This window comes from Citrus sinensis, chromosome 9 (genome assembly GCF_022201045.2).
Source record: "Citrus sinensis cultivar Valencia sweet orange chromosome 9, DVS_A1.0, whole genome shotgun sequence".
NCBI classification, from domain to species: domain Eukaryota; kingdom Viridiplantae; phylum Streptophyta; class Magnoliopsida; order Sapindales; family Rutaceae; genus Citrus; species Citrus sinensis.
The window spans coordinates 12,363,552-12,384,382 of record NC_068564.1 but is presented as its reverse complement, the minus strand read 5'-3'; the positions used below and the strand labels follow the sequence as shown (position 1 = coordinate 12,384,382).

Sequence of the window (20,831 nt, the reverse complement as noted above, 5' to 3'; positions counted from 1 at the left end):
AGCTCGATATGAATTTTCTTTTTCTTTTTTCTCTTTAATCAAATGATGGCAAGCAACTCAAAGTTTTGTTGAATTTTTAGATGATTTGAAATAGTTTTATGGCCATTTTTACTTCTAACTTTTCGCAAACATCAATTTATCTTAAAGACACGGATGCAAGAGGAAAGGCTACGCAAATACAGTCCTTTGATTTTTCCATGTTTTAAAGTTACAAAATTTATACATGGGTTGATAAAGAATGAATTTTCTCTTTTTCAGCATTTACATCACATCACTGTGATTTCATGTTCAAATCTTACTATTGTACAGCTCGATATGAATTTTCTTTTTCTTTTTTCTCTTTAATCAAATGATGGCAAGCAACTCAAAGTTTTGTTGAATTTTTAGATGATTTGAAATAGTTTTATGGCCATTTTTACTTCTAACTTTTCGCAAACATCAATTTATCTTAAAGACACGGATGCAAGAGGAAAGGCTACGCAAATACAGTCCTTTGATTTTTCCATGTTTTAAAGTTACAAAATTTATACATGGGTTGATAAAGAATGAATTTTCTCTTTTTCAGCATTTACATCACATCACTGTGATTTCATGTTCAAATCTTACTATTGTACAGCTCGATATGAATTTTCTTTTTCTTTTTTCTCTTTAATCAAATGATGGCAAGCAACTCAAAGTTTTGTTGAATTTTTAGATGATTTGAAATAGTTTTATGGCCATTTTTACTTCTAACTTTTCGCAAACATCAATTTATCTTAATGGAAGAGGAAAAATAATTCTTCATGCGTGGATTTGAAAAGAAAGAAGAAATATGAATAAAGGAGTAAATTAGAATTATATTTAAAATTTAATGGGTCTTAAAAGTAAAAATATGATTTTTAAAATTTCACGATGGGGGTATTGAGAAATCGAATGGAGAGAGTATTTTTGTGTGTTGAAATAACCCCACCCTTTTTTAAAACTCGTTAATAGAACAAATATCGGTCAAACAAATGACCAAATTGTTTGACTTTTTTCTTCTTTAACAACATTAATAGTTTCTCTCTCTAATGCGTTTGTGATCTCAAGTAGATAGGACAAGCAAATGAATTTGGGATTATAATGATAAGGAAAATGCTTAACATCTCGAAGGTTGAGGCACGCTGCCGTTTCGCCTTTCTCACACACACACACACACACACACCCCTTTTGGCTCTGCCTATCTTCATTCCAAGCAAGTTTAAAGTTTCCCATCACATTTTCATTCAAAAGCTCAACATCCTTATCCTTAGCCGTCTGATATGCAGACCATGACCTTATGTACGTAAAGTAACTCTCCAAATCCATCGTTTCCTCTATAGCAAACTGATCAAACGGCCCCGTACTATCCGCTCCATCCACAGGCTCAAATGGAAAATCAATGGTCATATACTTGCTGTCCACCAACTTACGTTGTTTGTGGCTCCCAAAACGGGTCAGAATCAAACGGTGTAAAACTGTTCGAAAACTACATCAACGGATACGTTCACTTCTGGGACTATCTAGCACCATGTAGCTATTACACGATGGGTTTTTTGAGTACCCATCTAACTTGATTGTAAAACTGTGGCAAGTCGAACCAGTGCATGGCTTGAGCAGTCGTCACCAGATCTACGGTTGATTGTGCTGCCACGTTTTGTTCAAGCTCAGCTGTAGACATGGCCGGTGGAGTGATCTGATATCGAATATTTGGTAGCTTTGTTGCGAATTCTATTTGTTTGGGGCTTGTTTCCATGCCAATAACATTTTTGAAGATCCCGGCTAACGGAAATTTACATGCATAGGACTTTTCGTTACCAATGTCATAGCGCTTAATAGCAGTATTTGAACACAGTAATTTTCTCTACAGTTTTTTTTTCCTCTGTACACCTTTTTTTTAATTAAAATTTTTATTATTTTAATAAGTTTAAAAAAAACTTAATTAAACCTTTCTTCTTTATTTCTTCTCAATTTCATAAAATTCTCATCAATTCATTTAGACGTACTCTTTAGCTATAAATAATTAGTATCATTAACTAAGAGGGAAAAAATCTACTATCTAAGGATGAACATCAACACGGGTGGACTAGGATTTTATGTTACCCCGAGCTAAACTAAACATTTTGAAGTGAGCATAAACATTCATAAGTAGAAAGAAGAATATCAAATAAAGAGGATATGAAAAATTTTATGAATACATACTCTAAACAAAAATAATTACAGAAAATTTATAGAAAACAAACGACGATTAAAATATAAAAACACTGTTTTCGATTATGGAATCTAACATTGCAATCTATAATAACATATAATTATATAAGAATTAATAAATCAATTAAGAATTTCAAGCTAAAATAAATCAATACATGTAATTACAATCTATTAAAATTTGTAAGTAGAACTTGTATATTTGAAAAGTGCTTAATTACCAGGTTAAATAAATTAAACAATTAAAGTTTATTCATATTTTTAAATTACAAAAAATTATTAGCCAAAAGTTTTAATAATAAACTAAACTCAACCCACCAAAAAGGTATTTACGTGTCATTATTTATGTGTTGGCATTCTTATTCTCTTTAAAAAAACCAGATGCTAATGATTTTTCTATCAAAAACTCCTCAAAATACTCAAATTTTATTTTCTAACTTGTCCTCTTAAATAATGTAGCTAATAAATAAAGTCTCGAAATTCACATAAAAAGTTTATGAAAATGTTGGTAATTGTTATTATGTGTTTTTTAATACTTTTAATACGAGTGATAATTTTATTTACATCGACATACTTTTCTTTCAGTTGAAATTTTTGAAAATAAATTAAATCAGTAATAACATTTTAGACCACTAATGTTTTCTATCTATTCAATAAATATATGATTTAATAATTTTATAAATAAGTCACTAATTTTAATTAAATTTTTTTATTGAATTGGGGATAAATTTGAAAATAAAATGAAAACTCTATTTTTATATAAAATTAATAAAAAAATATGGGATATAAATGATTTTTTCTAGACTAAAAGTGTGCCACTAAACATCAACAAACTTTTATTAGTCATAAAAGTTTATGAATATAAAAAAAAATTGTTATATATAGAAAGGGTGAAATATAGATTATGATATAATAAAAAAGATTAAAAATTAACTTAAAAGAGAGTAAATTTGAGTGTTTAGTTTATAAAATATAAGAGTAGAGGACAATATATAATTATTTAGTGTTTACTTTATAAAATATAAGAGTAGAGGACAATATATAATTATAAGTTAGAAAGCTAAAATAATTATAAGATTTTTTAATAATAAATTTAATTTTTAAAATAAGTGTAAAGAGAAATTTGATGGGTTTAAATATTGGGAGACGCGTCATGGGTGATGAAAGTAATGAAGCAACGAGACATCTCAATGTGCTGTTTTCCCAACGTCCACTTCAAGCTTAAAATAATGAAGTGATTCTTTGGTAATAAAAAAAAAAAAAAAATGACGTGACTCTTTGCATTGGATTTTGGGGCCCGAATACTAATATTGGCCTGGAGGCCTGGAGGCCTTGTGAGACTGTAGAATTTGGTCCATGTTTTGCGGTTATCAAATATCAATAGAACCTTTTTTTTTTTTTTTAAGAGAATAGAACTTTGTTTAAAAAGAAGGTTTTGCAACGGCACTTTGATAATATCGTAATTTTTAAATTAGTTAAATATTTATTTATATTTTTATAATAAATATAAATAACTGAAATATATATAATATTGAATAAAATTTATTAGTATATTTATAAGCATGGTTATATAATTTTTTTAATTTTTATAGAAAATAATTGATTACTAAAAAAATATTTATATTTGTTTAACAGTATTTATTTTGTTTTGTTATTTTAATATAAATGGTAATCATATTGCACATAAATTTAATAATTTTTATTTTCTACTGAGTGTATGTGTGTGTGTGTGTGTTGATATATATGTAGTTTAAAAATAATTCTCAAAATTATATTTGAAAAATATATTTCTTCCTTACTTTTTAAAATTTTACTGCATAATTAAGTGATTTTGCCAAATTTTTTAAAAAAATTATTAAATATTAAAATTAGTTTTTAATTTTTTAAAATTACCTTTAAACCTTCCAAAAACAGCTCCAAAGTCCAAACGAGCCTTTAATAGGATAATTTTTATACATGGGACAAATTGGGGCTAAACTGAAAAAGCTTAATCTATTTGTTGTTTTAATGAAAAACTAGCCAAATAGTTATAAGTTATTGCTCTTCGTTTGTTGGAAATATTATAGTATTTTCCGTTATCACTGGTGGAGCTGTGAAATTCTTCGATAAAAATAAAATACAAATTTGACTAGGCTATAATATAAAATCTATAAAATTGAAGATGCCAACAGCAGGGGTTATAATAGATAGACTATAAAGTTTGATAGTCTATTACAAAATTTAGTAAAAATTTAATGGACAAAACGTAAAATTGTGATTAAAAAAATTAACTTCTATATTCATCATATTATTTGACGAATTTTCAACAGGAACAGCATACAACAAGGTTATTCTTCTCTATGGATTAGGTGTTGATTTTCGTATTTTTACTGTTTATTGCTCATTGAATCCTTTTCCTTTTTCTTTGCTTACTCCCAGGGTTCACCTTTCCTTAGCATATGAAATTGATACATTTTATTTTTTTCTGGTTTTATTTTTTTTTAATTACTTAATTGTGACACTAGTTTAGAAAATTCATGTGATCTTGCCCACACTCCTAGACTATAGGCATGAGTTTTTCATACCTGAATAAACAACATATGAATTTTATTACTGTGAATTACGCGGGGGGTTTAGCATCTTGAAATTTACCTACACTCAAATTAAGCGTACTGGTGAAATTACATCCCAGAGTACTTTTTTGCCCCCTTAACATAAGCTTAATTAGTTGGCAGTGGTGAAGTTCATCCTTAAAAATATATTTCTTCCTTACTTTTTTTACAAACGGTATATTCGGTTTTTTAAAAAAATAAAAACCAAACCGAATTAGAAAAAACCGTCGGTTCGGTTCGATTTTTTTAACACTATGATTTTTTTATCCACCCCTACCAATAGTCTCATAAAATAAAAAAAAAAAAAAGTAAAGGATATTGCTATGTTACAAAAACCGTGTCATACGGGAACTTTGATATGACAAGGGAAGGTTGGTGAGCTTGGCACGTGTAGCATTAAAAATAAGGAAAAAAAAATAGATTTGTGTCCGGTAAGGAAGAATGGTAATTAACTTTGAAATGTGGGCCAATTTAGACAGCCCATTTGAGAAGATGGAGTTGATGGAATACCAAAATATCCCCTTCCGTTATCTAATGATATCCCAACTATTTATAAGCAGATGCAACCCAATTATTTTTTTCGGCAATGGACTAGATTCCCTTTATTTTAGTATAATTTATGAATTACTGATAATCAGGAGAAATATATTAATAAACACATTTGGTTAGATTGAAAAATTGTAGCCAAAAACAGAAAACACTCGTATACCGCATAACATTTATCTCTTGGTAACATTTGAAATAAAATTCTGATTTTAAATTAAATGATATATAAATAATGTCAAGGACAAAGTGAATTATTATGAGTTATGATAATTGTATGTAGAGCTGGCAAAATTTGACATGACTTGATTATCCGACATGAAGATGACACGAATAAATGGGTATGAGTTGTCAAATTTGATACGATTATTTTCAATTTTCGAACAATTGGACCAGCTCGAGCCATGTCACCTGGAAAATGAGCATGTACTGTACACTTGAGTATGCTGCTTTTGGTAAGAAGAGGTCTAGAGGCACAAGGAATCATAAGTAGGGTGGGACTTTTGGTTTTCGATTCAATTTTTTCAGTTTTCAATTCAGTTTGCAATCCGTTTGAATTTAAGAAGTCAACCCAAATAGGTTGAAAAATTATTTCAGTTCGTTACGGTTTGGTTTCAAATTTGGTTCAGTTTAGTTCAAATTCATAATTCAGTTCAGTTTCGGGTTGTGAATTTTGCTTTGCAAACAGTTTGGATTAATAATTTAGTATGGGTACTAATTCGGGTTGGGTTAATAATTCCGCTCAGACCAAGAATAGCCAAAGATAAACAAATTAAATAGCAGAATGATGAAATATTCAGGTTACCAAAACACCAAGTTCAAAATATTCCAATACAAATTACAATAATAAAAGAAAACAACAATAAAGACATTACAACAATTACTTTTCGTAGTTGCATTGTTTGATGATGATAATTGATAAAGCAAGCAGTTGGGCCACTATACATAAGTTTCATAATTAATTAAACTAATAAATAAGAAGAAATTAGCTTTCTCCATGCATTAACTGATCAACATATTCTGTCCTATCTTTCTTATCATTTACAAGAAAAAATTAAACATGATGTCATATATTTCAGCTACAGCCGCAATATAGTATTAGTACATAACAAATAAATTGTTATAGATTGTAGTTGCAGCCACTATATAGTACACAACAAATGTACCCAAATCAAAAAATTTTAAACAAAAAAGGCAAGAAAATGTAGAAGCAAACAAACTTTGTAGTTGACTTACCATGTGCGAAGAGTCGATGGCGAGTTCAGGTCGTTGGCGAATTTGTGAGAGGAAAGATAAGGTGCTATTTTGGTGAGGGCAAGCTAAAAACAAGCTGTGGTTGTGGCTCGTGGGTTGATTTCAAAGAGAATACTGGAGAGTGAGGCTGTGCTGATAATGCTGATGTGTAGCAGCAACGTGGACTAGTGGAGGAACTGCTAGGATCAGGTTAGGCTGTGGCTGAGTTAGAGTTGGTTTTGTGCTTGTCAAATTGTGAATTGGGGATTGGGTTTGTGAATTGAAATTGGGTACGTGTGATGTCTTGAGTGCAATTGGAATTGGGTTTGCCTTTTTTTCTTAAAGAGTTAAAACCAAATCGAATTTCAAGATCGATCGAACTTGAAGATGTAACCCGTTCAGATTTTATGGTTGACCCGAACTAAATCAAAAATTGAATAAACTTTGACCCAAATAGAACACCCACTCCTAATAAGTAGGGATTAGTAAGTGGAGATGAGAGATTTAAAGTATCTTTATTGTACTGCACCCACTTCATATATGTATGACATGTGTGCATGAATTAAATATAATTACTAATTATAAGATGATTCAAATTAGCGCACATAGATTATACATATATTAAGTGAATTAATACAACTTATAGTTTTGGAGGAAGCGGATGGTGTTGGTGACCGAACACACCATAAATTCTCACTCATCTTTTTGGATACGCATTCACGATTTACTATTGTCTTGTACGAACGGAGATGTAGGGCTTTTCCTTGATAGCATGATTGGTAAAGTAGATACTGATAAAACAGGCCTAAGCTTTGAGAAATTTATGAGAATTCAAGTCAAGATAGAAGGCTGCGACTTAAAGATGGTGCACCTGTATTTGTTTTTTGCATTGTTTATGAAAGATTTCCTAATTTCTGTTTTCATTGTGGTAAAATTAGGTATGTGTAAAGAGAGAGTTCAAAGCTTAATTTCGATGTTATAGTTTGTACCACTCAAAGTGCAAGATATATGGCTTATGGATGTCGAAACCAACTTTTGCAGAAACGAAAAAACCTACCACGAGCATAGCCAATGAACAAGAGAATGTCGCCGCTCTATTTTCGTGATGAATGAAAATCTTTAGGTTGCACCATTGAGGCAAAATAATAATTTAAGATGGAGGAAGATACAACTAATTAATGCATATATAAATGTATAATTAAATTTAATATAACTACTGTTTCTATAATTATTTTAAAATAAATACACAAATATTACAATATTATTTACTTCTTGTAATCTACACAGTACCTTAAATCATCCACATTATGCTTGAGACGTCTCAGGTGATGACGGAGGACAACATGATAATCTCGTTAAATGAGGTACAGAGAACTTTTAACACTGATTTTGCTCCAGTACTAATGAAGAGAGTGTAGGGCTCGATAGAATGAATTATGAGTTATTTATTAAAGATTTTGGGACCAAGTCTAAGGAGAATCCAGCATTGCATTAGAGCCAATTTTCTCCAAAACCAAGCCCAAGCAAAATCACTAGGTGGAAGAGAAAGGCTGGATGAATTGGGCTTAATTATCAAATTGTCCCCGGCAATGATTTGCGCCCCAAGAGACATTCTAATAAGTAATAAGATTTGTAAAGAATTGTCCGACCCCAAAGAATACAAGATTTCAAATAGCAATGCTACCTTCTCAGAAAACAAAGGAAAACTTTGTAATGTTTCCTTTTTCTTGCTCCAATTGTCTTGGTTGAATACTCTCCCGTAGTCAATCCTGATAAAGTTTCAACGGTGGTTGCTGGTATCCAGCCCTGTTTGGCCAAATGAGGATTTTAAATTGGCACGTTCAGTGCTTGGGAACACCTGAACATTCAATGCATTAGCCAAAGTTCTCCAAATTCATAAGCTGGATATCTTATTTTTATGAGAGGCTAAACTTTTGACTGTACAGATGGAGATTATAAGGGTTAAATTATGTTATGATAACTATTTTGTTGTAAACCGACAAGGTCTGAAGGGTGCGGTTGGCTATTGGGGTGGACCCTTCTTCTGTTTAAGTATACCCCATGTCCCTTGTGAAATAGACAATAAAAAGAATTTCGTCACGTTTAAATACAATTGAATTTCTTATAGTATAGTGGTAAGGGTTCTCTTTTATTGCTTTAAAGGCGCAGGGTTTCCTGGATATTGAAGAAAAAAGAGGGGGCATTGTTGTAGCTACGAAGTCAATGGTTGATTTCAAACAAACTATTGAGGATTGTGGATTATTTAATGCTAGATGGTCAGCTACTCTGTTTACGTAGTCTAATTAATAAGAGATTTGGCACAAATTTGATACAAAAGTGATTAGATAGGTCCTTTTACAACTACCGGTAGAGATATTTGTTCAAAGATTTCTTTTTTGATCATATGGAAACTGTGGTCTCGGATCATAAGCCTACCATGATGGCAATTGCCAAAAGAGTCGAAGTAGCAGTTTAAGCACCATAAATCTTCTCAATTCTATTTGAAGTTACATGGATCACTTATGATGACTGAACGGATATAATCCAAAATATTTGGTCAGTCAATGCGACTAGTATAACCACATATCTCACCAGAATATTTTGTTAGCCAATGCGACGAGTATAACCACATATCTCACTAAGGATTTTATCTTTCATATCTCAGACTAATTTTAAGGTCCTTTTTAGGACTGAGATTGGGTATCTGTAACTTAAAAAAATACAATATTAAACTGTTTGGTTAATTGGTGTGTGTGCTCAATATATTATATAGTGGTGTCAATATGCAAGTATACACAACAAGTAATATAATAATGAATATCAAGATCGTCTCCATAAAGATTGATATTATAAAACTTGTTACAATAATCGTAATAGTGCAATTTTAGTAAACTAAATAAAACAAAATAAATGATGAGATTAATGATATAATGAAATTAAAAATGCAATAAACAAAATGTAGTAAGGAAAAACTAGAGTCAAACAAAAAGATATACTTCAATGATAAAAGGGTAGTTGGGTTTTAAACTCACTTAATGGTTATTAACTATCTTACACTTGAGATGTAGTTGGTACAACATTTACTACAACACTAGACAGAATCTCTATTGCATCCTCAGTTTGTCGCATGGTGGATATCTTATGTTTATATGCAATCTAACAATGACCAATGGCACAACTTAAAAGTAATTTTTAACTCCCAAGTATAAGAGTGTCTTGTTGTATTATAACTCGGTGAGTCCGAGGTCGATCCACAGAGAAAAGATTTAATTTGTTTATTTTATTTTAACTAAAAATTGAAATTAAAACTTAAATATAAACAACTTAATTTAAATGAAACTATGAAATTGAACTAGTTAGGGTTATAAATCCACTCTTAGAAGTAAATAAAACTTAATAAATTCTTTTTGCCATTTTTTTTAGATTTATTGCCCAAAAGATTAATTATATAAATTATTATTATTTTCCCCTTAATTTTATGATGGATTAAGTATTTATTGTGCCAAAATTTAATTTGTCTACAATAAGTCATCGTTTGACTCGTCCAATTTGGCCAAAGAACGGTTGAGATTTGGCGGGTTAATGGGTGGATCGGGTCGACCCAAATACAAAGATTCGGATCATACAACTTGCTTCACCAACCATTGCCACGTGGCACAATCATGGCCATTGAATCATGAACGGTTGAGATTTAGTCAAAATTGCCAGCTATCCCATGCACTCATATCTATTATAAGCTCATTTCATCATCCAATTAGTGCTCGGTCAACAGAAAAAGTCAACTTTTTTTACACAAGCCCAATTTTAAGCGGATCTTGATTGATCTTAAGATTTTTGGACATCCGGAATCCAAATTTGACCTCCGTTTATCTGTTTGGAGCCTCGAATTACGTGAAATTAATATTTTTCCTAATAAACACATAAAAATATACAAAATTAAATATATTTAAAACATAATTAATAATTCTTAATAAATTACATAAACACAAATATAAATTATAATATAAGCATAAAATAACATATTATCGCTTGATAATTAAACAATTTTTAATACTAATCACACCCCCCAACCAGCTTATTGCTAGCCCTCTAGCAATTAAAGCGTTATATTAAATTAAGATTTATAAAATTTACATGCAAGTTAATAGTTATTCATCTATCCTCTAAATTACCAAATAAATGAACTCTCCAAAATTTCTTTACCACATTGATGTTAACTCATTATCCAGAATATTATTAAACCTTCTTTTGTGTTCAAGTAATTAACACAATACTTATGGGGCTTCATTAAAAGAAAAACAACATTTTCGTTACAAAATTCATTAGAAATTATATCTTTAGGCAAGAGATTATTCACACATATTTTTAAAATATTACATTTCTAACTTGTGTAGCGAGCTTTAGGTCAGTGACTCCCAGACCAGTTGGCCTTAGGGCACTAGGTGTTGAAGCACCCCTATGGACTTAATTACTTGGGTTTCTAATAAACAAACAATATATCTATTACCCATGTAGCGAGCTTTAGGCCAGTGACTCCCAGACCAGTTGACCTTAGGGCACTAGGTGTTGAAACACCCCTACGGACTTAATTACTCGGGTTTCTAGATATAGCAAAATTAAAAACATTTTTTTTTCTTTCTTCTTTGTTTTTGTTTTTGTTTTTGTTTTTTGTTTATTTTTTTTTTGCAATATACACTTTCTACTACCTTAGATACTATTCCTAATAAATCAAAAGAACTAAATGCTGTAAAATTTTAACTTACAACCCACTAGTAATGTCATAATGTGTGTGTGAAGAATGATTTAATAATACCTGTTAAATGAGTAAACAATTAAATAACTTAATAACCAAGTGGAGAGTTCACAAATTCGAGTAATTCAAAGAAAAGGGAACAAAAACAATTTACTATGAATTTCAAAATCAAAATATAATACAGCAAGACTATTAGGATGCATTTCAAAAGTCGTGACTCTTTACACAGCCATCCTAGACAAAAACAAATTTTTTTTTGTTTTTTTTAAACAAAGAAAAGAAAAGAGAAAAGAGAAAAACAACACACATTTAAAAACATACGTCAATTATCCCCACCCCACAACCTAATCTAAACATTATCTTAACATTTTATAATTTTACAAATATGCAAATAATAATAATAATAATAAAAGAAGAAGAGGAGGAGATCTCACATGAACTTGATGCAGAAGCTTGAAAGCGGATAACAAAGATGAAGAAAAAGTTAATTTTTTTTTTAAACAACACTCTTAAGATTAAGAAGATGTGTTTCTAAAGGTACTACATTCTCTATATCTTGCCATCTTTGACTCAAATTTGTCCTAAGTTAGTCAACCCTAATTTAAGAAGATGTGTTTCTAGAGGTACTGCACTCTCCATATCCAGCCATCTTCGACTCAAATTTAATCCAAAGTTAGTTTTTACAGAATTGTTTTTTTGTAAACGCATCACCCGGACTAAGACATTCCACAATTATAAACTATTCCCTCCCCCCAACCTGAAAAAGACATTTTCCTCAATGTTTTAAAAGGAGAGAAAGAGTTTAGAAGACAGTACATAAACATTGCAACAGAAAATATTTACAGACGGAGAGTTAAATCTAATTCGCACTTCTTATTACTGCTACTGTTATCGCTACCATCATCAGTCGACCAATTCAGTGCAAAAGTCTTTGGATCTGGCTCTGGTGTATAAGCTTGTAAAAGATCAAGTAACTCATTAGCAGTAGAAGAAGAGATATAGAGTTTTTTTTTTACAGAATATGGAACAAAATGATTCTTTATTGCATGGTTAATAAAAGTTAGCAAGCCGTCATAAAAATTATTAACATTTAACAAACCGATGGGTTTTTTATGAATGTTCAAGTGGGCCCAAGATGCAAATGTAATTAGTGCTTCAAAAGTAGCAAGATCTCCTGGTAAGAAAATAAAAGCATCAGCATGATTCATCATTTCAGATATTCTCTCTTGCATACTTGATACCACTAATTCTTCTCCAATTGGTGGGCTAGACATGCACACTAGCGGTTTCATGGCTTTTGGGATAATGCCTAATACTTGGATTCCTCTAGTAAAAATAGCTTTTGAGATAAGTCTTGATAACCCTCGTTCACCTCCTCCATATACAAGATGCAGTTTCCTCTCTGCTATGACACGACCAAGATCTACTGCTGCCTGAACAAGCTCTTTGTACTTTCCATAGTGAAACCCAGAAAGGCACACAAATATTTTTGAATTGTTTATTCGAAGATGCTGCCATCAGACTAATTTTTCAAAAACAAGTTGTGAGTATTTGAAAAAAGAGCTCATATTTAAAGATCCTGGTGACATAAATAATTAGAAACAGTTGTAAATGGGTTGGCATATTTGTCAAATGACAAGTAAAGGTTGTGGCTCAATAATTCAAAAACAAACAGTAAAAAGAAAATAATGATTAGAAAAAGCAAATAGTAAAAGAAAATTAATATTTATTAAATACAAAATCACACCACTAAATGCAATAATGCAAATGATAAAATAACAGTAAAGTAAAATAACAGTGAAGTAAAAGGATATTTACTGGTAGTTGTAATTGTGGCTCACATCTTCCTCTGGTTTTATATCTAGTAACGGCTTGAACGCCCTCTATGGGTCGAGGATAGGCTTCCCATCCAGTTTTCTTATAAACTGGTAAACAATGTTTTTTTGAATCAGATTCTCAAGACTAAATTGTGCACTTTGTGTTTGGAATAGTCTCCATAACTTGTATATCTTATATTGCACATGCTTGCTGCGATGCGTTTCAAGAGATCATAAGATGTCATCCAACGATTCTTTACTCATGCCATCTTTAACGAATTTAATTTTATCTTCACAAGTATTAGACACCATTCCTAAAGATTTACAAACTTTTCGGTTGCAACCAAGTCTTACACAACTATGAAATTTTGAGCCAAGTCGTTTAGCTCTCATTTTCTTAGCAAATGTACTTTTACCAAAACCAGACATGTAAGAACAAATGGATCAGAAAACTGACCTGCTAATCGGACCTTTGCTTTAATTAACCAATTAAATGTCAGAAGGAATGCCTTTGATCATTAAAAAAATATGTACAGTGCATCAATTTAGAGAAAAAAAATCAAACAATGAAACGACAAAATAATAGTAAAAAAAAATCAATCATTAAAGACTTAATCAAGAACTGGTGGGTCACCCAAATTAATTTCGGTGTCCTTGTCACGTGGGTGATGTTCCAGATATGATTTTAATTTTTGACCATTAACTTTAAATGTGACACCGTTCTTTGGATTCTCAATTTCTATGGCCCCATATGAATAAACATTTTTTACAACAAATGGGCCACTCCATTTTGACTTTAACTTTCCTGGAAATAAATGAAGACGAGAATTATAAAGCAACACTTTTTGACCAATCTCAAATGTTTTTTGAAAAATTCTTTTATCATGAAATGCTTTTGTTCTTGCCTTAATAATTCTTGAATTTTCATATGCATCATTCCTTAATTCCTCAAGTTCATTCAATTGCAATATTCGCACATTACCAGTATTATCTAAATTTGAATTAAAAGCTTTAATAGCCCAAAGTGATTTATGTTCAAGTTCAATAGGTAAATGACAAGGTTTACCATAAACTAACCGATAAGGTGACATTCCTAATGACGTTTTAAATGCAGTACGGTAAGCCCAAACTGCATCATTAAGTCTAAGAGACCAATCTTTTCGATTTGGGTTAACCATTTTTTCCAAAATTTGTCTTATCTCCCTATTTGCTAATTCAACTTGACAATTTGTTTGAGGATGATAAGGGGTAGCAATTTTATGTGTAATTCCATATTTATTCATTAAAAACTCAAATGACTTATTACAAAAATGCTTACCTCCATCACTGATAATGGCTCGAGAGATTCCAAATTGACTTAAAATGTTTTCTCTTAAAAATTTAACCACAGTTTTACTATCATTATTTTGACAAGAAATTGCTTCAATCCATTTTGAGACATAATCAACTGCAACTAATATATACACAAATCCAAAAGATGATGGAAATGGACCCATGAAATCAAATCCCCAACAGTCAAATATTTCAATTTCAAGTATGGGATTTAAGGGCATCATGTTTCTTTTTGTAATTGATCCCAATTTTTGACATTTTTCACAACTTTTGCAAAATTCATATGTTCTTTGAACATTGTAGGCCAATAAAATCCACACTGTAAAATTTTAGCAGTAGTTTTTCTTGAAGAAAAGTGTCCACCACATGCTTCAGAATGAAAAAAAATTAATGACACTACTTACCTAATTATTAGGAATACATCGTGGAAAAATTTGATCTGGGCAATATTTGAACAAGTAAGGGTCATCCCAATAAAATTTCTTTACTTCAACAAAAAATTTCTTCTTCTCTTGAGCATTCCATTGCAAAGACATTTTACCTGTAATAAGAAAATTAACAATGTTAGCATACCATGACATTGAAGTAACAGAAAATAAAAATTCATCAGGGAAAGAATCATTGATGGGTGTTATATCATTGCAAAATTTGGATGTGAGTCTTGATAGATGATCAGCAACGACATTTTAAGCACATTTTTTATCTTTGATGATAAGGTCAAAATTTTGAAGTAACAAAATCCAACGAATTAGTCTCGGTTTGGCACCCTGTTTACTCATCAAATATGTCACAGCAGCATGGTCAGTAAACACAACAGATTTAGAGCCAAGCAAATATGAATGGAATTTGTTTAATGTAAATACCATAGCAAGTAATTCTTTTTCAACTGTAGAATAATTCATTTGAACACTATCCAAAGTCTTACTCGCATAATAAATCACAAAAGGCTTACAATCCATTCTTTATCCTAAAACAACACCAACAGCAAAATCACTTGCATCACACATTAATTCAAATGGCGAAGACCAATCAGGAGATTGCATAATAGGTGCAGATATTAAAAGACAAATTATTTTTTCAAAAGATTTTTGGCAATCATCATTCCATTCAAACGGCGCATCTTTTAATAAGAGGTTACAAAGTGGTTTAGATATGGCACTAAAGTTTTTATAAACCTCCTATAAAATCCTACATGTCCTAAAAAGGATCGCACATCTCTAACTATTTTTGGTTGTGGCAATTTAGATATGACTTCGATTTTTGCTTTGTCAACTTCAATTCCTTTAACAGAAACAACATGACCCAAAATAATTCCAGAAGTAACCATGTAGTGACATTTTTCCCAATTCAACACTAGTTCTTTTTCAACACATCTTTTTAAAACTTTCTCCAAATTATCAAGGCAATCATCAAAAGAATTCCCAAACACAGTCAAATCATCCATAAAGACCTCTAAACAATGTTCAACCATATCACAAAAAATGCTTAACATACATCTTTGAAATGTCGCAGGAGCATTACAAAGCCCAAATGGCATTCTTTTAAATGTAAATGTTCCAAAAGGACATGTAAATGTGGTCTTTTCTTGGTCCTCAAGTGCTATAGGAATTTGATAATAACCTGAATATCCATTTAAAAAACAGTAGTGGGGATGTCCTGCTACTCTTTCTAAGATTTGGTTAAGGAATGGTAATGGAAAATGATCTTTTCTAGTGGCTTTATTTAAGTTTCTATAATCAATGCACATGCGCCAACTAGATGTAATTCGTGTTAGAATTAATTCACCTTTTTCATTTTTAACAACAGTGATTCCAGATTTTTTAGGCACTACTTGTGTAGGACTTACCCACTTAGTATCAGAAATATGGTAGATAATTCCCACATCAAGCAATTTAAGGACTTCTGTTTTGACTACCTCTTTCATGTGTGGGTTTAATCTTCTTTGAGGTTGTTGACATGTTTTAGCATTTTCTTCCAAATTAATTCTATGTGTGCAGATTAAGGGATTAATGCCTTTAATATCATTTAAAGTCCATCCAATAGCATTTTTATGCTTTTAAAGAACAATTAGTAACTTACCTTCTTGGTCGCTTGTTAAAGTAAAAGAAATCACAACATGATAAGTTTGTTCTTCTCCAAGAAAAGCATATTTCAATCCTTCAGGCAAAGGTTTCAATTCCAGTTTAGGTGCTTCTTGTTATTCTGTCTTTTCAATACTTCCAAGCTCCTCAAATTTTGGCTCGTCATCATAATTTTGTGAAGTCTGCACAGAATCAAGCAACAAATTTATATTAGAAATATTAAGTTCAAGTTGCTTATTTGACTCAATTGAATTAACTAAACAAACATTAGAAAGTTCAGAAAAATCCCCTTTTTGAATATTTTCCTCGATACAAGATTCAAGCAATTCTTTTTGTTCATCAATATCATCTTCATTCTCATTTTCTTCATTAGGTTGCCTACACATGTTGAAAACATTCAATTCCAAAGTCATGTTCCCAAAAGATAAATTCATTAAACCATTCCTAGAATTAATTAAAGCATTAGTAGTTGCTAAAAATGGTCGACCTAAAATTACAGGAATTGGCTTGTAATTATTCACAACAGGTTCAGTTTCCAAGACAATAAAATCCACAGGATAGATGGATTTATCAACTTGTACTAAAACATCTTCCACTATTCCTTTTGGTACTTTAACTGATCTATCGGCAAGTAAAAGTGTAGTTGAAGTTGATTTTAACTCACCAAGATTAAATTAAAGATAAACTGAATATGGAAGCAAATTAACACTAACATCAAGATCTAGTAAAGCATGCTCAATTCTGTGATCACCAATAATACAAAAAATGGTAGGACAACCAGGATCTTTATATTTCAACTTATTATTAGTAGACAAAATTGTACTTACCTGTTTGGCCATGAAAGCACTCTTTCTTACCTTCAATTTCCTCTTAACAGTGCACAAGTCCTTTAAAAATTTGGCATATGAAGGTACCTGCTTGATTGCATCTAATAGAGGAATGTTAACTTTCTTGCTTAAAGATTTCATAAATTCATAAGAGTGGTTTGATTTCCTTGGTTTATTCAATGCATGCAGAAATGGTGGTTCAGGTGGAACACTAGTTATTTCTTCACTAGGTGTAAGTTCATTTAGTCCTTCCTTACCCTTTGAATTTTTATAATTTTCATAAGGTTCAAGCATAGGTCTATCAATAACCTTACCACTACGAAGAGTTATAATTGACTTGACTTGATCTGTGGGTGGATTTTGTTGAATCTTAGGATTTGGTTGTAGTTGGGCTGGAAATTTTCCTTTTTCTTGAATGGTGAGTGCAGAAGCAATTTTAGCAAGAGTATCTTTCAAATCAGAAAAAGTTTGTATATTTTGATTGTTAATAACATCTTGCTTTCTGATGAATAAATACATTGTGTCTTCCAGATTTTTCCAGGGTAGTGGAACATATGGTGCATAAAGTTGAGCATTTTGAAAATTTTGCGGAGGTGGTGCTTGTGAAGATTGTGCATTATTATTATTCCTCCAACTGAAATTCGGATGATTTCTCCAACTAGGATTATAAGTATGTGAATATGGGTTTGGTTTATTGAAAGTGTTAATGACATTAGCTTGATCATTTAGACATTCTTTAAGTGCAGGCAAAGCAGGACACTGTTGAGTGAAATGATCATTCGAACTACATATGTTACATGTAATTTCTTGAACAAATTTTAATTGATCACTTTTTTTATGCTCCAAAGCTTCAACTTTCCTAACTGAGGATGCAAAATTTGCTTGTAAATCATGATCTTCCCTAAGGTTATGGATTCCTCCACTAGATAGAGATGGTTGTTGCGTATTTTTCAATTCAAAAGTTTCAATAGTATCCCAATGTTGTGCATTTTTAGCTAATTGGTCTAGGTAATCTAGTGCATCCTTAGGATTTTTATTCCTAAATTCACCATTACACATCATTTCAACAACCTGTATACTTTGGGGTATTAAGCCCTCATAGAAGTAAGTGACCAATCGCCAAGTTTCAAAACCATGACGTGGACATATGTTGAGCAACTCTTAGTATAATGTTTCTCCATTTTTTTGAGTGAAAGAAGTGATTTGCCTTTTAAAAGAATTTGTTCTATGAGGTGGAAAGAATTTTTTCAAAAACTGTTCTTGCATGTTATTCCAAGTTCTTACTGATCCAGATCTAAGGTTTTGTAGCCAAGTTTTAACTTTTTCTTTTAATGAAAAAGGAAAAACCTTTAATCTAATTATGTTTATGCTACAATTTTGGTCCGTGTATGTATTACAAACTTTCTCAAAATCTCTTAGATGCAAGTACGGATTCTCAGATTCTAAATCATGAAATGTTGGTAAAAGTTGGATAATACCTGATTTAAAGTTGAATCGAGATGCTTCTGGAGGAAATACTATACACGACGGTGCTCCGGTTCCGGTTGGATTCATGTAGTCTCTCAGAGTTCTTGGTTGATTCTGATCATTCCCATGTTGAGAATGGTTGTCTCCCTGATCAATTTGAGGATTAAGTTCGCCCAAAACGTTTTCTTCTTGACTCTCATCCATGATTGGTGGTGGAGATTGAGATCTACGAATTCACCTGCCACTTGAAGATCGAGACCAACGTCTCATGCAATTGTTATGTTATAAAGATAATATTCACACAAATTAATAACAAAAAAAAAATAAATATGCAAATAATATAAGTGTACAAAAGAAAATTAAAATTAAAATTAAATAACAATTTTGGTGGTTGAACCCACCAATTAACAATAAAATTAAGTGTAAAATAAATGTGAAAGAAAGAAAAAGAAAAAAAAATGGTGGTTGAACCCACCAATTAAAAAAAATAAAGCAAAAAAAAAAAAAATTAAATAAATACTGAAAATAAAAATTAAGAGTTATTAGTTAGTTTGGTGGTTGAACCCACCAATAAAGCAAAAATAAATAAATAAATACGAAATAAAATAAATACAGAAAATTAAATAACTGAAATAAAAAAAGTTAGGAGTTAACAGTTAGTAAGTTAAGAGTTAGTAATTAGAGTTAGTAGTTAAAGTTAGTTTGGTCCAAATTAAGTCCAAAATAAGTCCAAATATGTCCAAAGTATGTCCAAGATGTAAGTCCAAGTCTTGATTATTTTGAGGAATTTTGTCTAGGGATTCTATTGCAAATTATTTTTAATTTTATGGCCACACCGTAATTTTTAGAAGTTTAGAATTGAGCCATTTGGGATGAAAGTGAAACGACTGAAAGATGTTGGGGTCAGAATGAAATTTCGAGAAGATTGAGCTAGAAACGAGAATTGTTGGGGTGAAATGCAAATTATGAAAGATATATGGACAAAAGAGAATTTAAGAAAAAGAAAAGGGGATAAACGAAAATTTACACAAAGAGAAAAATCAAAAACAGAAAAATAAAGCAAAATAAAAATTTTTTCCTGGCAACGGTGCCAAAAACTTGACACAATTTAAAAGTAATTTTTAACTCCCAAGTATAAGAGTGTTTTGTTGTATTATAACTCGGTAAGTCCGAGGTCGATTCACAGAGAAAATATTTAATTTGTTTATTTTATTTTAACTAAAAATTGAAATTAAAAATTAAATATAAACAACTTAATTTAAATAAAACTATAAAATTGAACTAGTTAGGGTTATGTATCCACTCTTAGAAGTAAATAAAACTTAATAAATTCTTTTTGCCTATTTTTTTAGATTTATTGCCCAAAAGATTAATTAAATAAATTATTATTATTTTCCCTTTAATTTTATGATGGATTAAGTATTTATTGTGCCAAAATTTAATTTGTCTACAATAAGTCAAAATACCATTTTACCATACCTTATATTAAGATATTAAGAATTTATTGTGCCAAATTCATTTGTTTGTCTACAATAAATCAATTTTCTAAATATAAAATATGTATCAATTTTCAGACCTCCGAAATCCAAATTTGACCTCTGTTTATCTGTTTGGAGCCTCGAATCACGTGAAATTAATATTTTTCCTAATAAACACATAAAAATACACAAAATTAAATATATTTACAATATAATTAATAATTCCTAATATATTACATAAACACAAATATAAATTGTAACATAAGCAGAAAATAACATATTATCGCTTGATAATTAAACAATTTTTAATACTAATCAACCAATTGTTAACTAATATTAAACATAACATTATACGATCTACGCTTTATTTACCCTACAAGGTGAATTCTTATGTCTAGTTCTTCACTAATCTTAGATTAGGCATGACCCTATTCAAACCTAGAAAAATTCGACTTGGGAAATCCAATATAAAACCATGTATTATCTTAATTTATTCCACTAAGT

The 20,831-nt window shown here is 30.7% G+C and overlaps 1 pseudogene; it reads right to left on the bottom strand.

The window, feature by feature from the left end:
- Positions 1 to 475: 475 nt before the first annotated feature.
- LOC127898587 (uncharacterized) lies at positions 476 to 19,053 on the bottom strand (annotated as a pseudogene).
- Between the last annotated feature and the right edge of the window lie 1,778 nt (positions 19,054 to 20,831).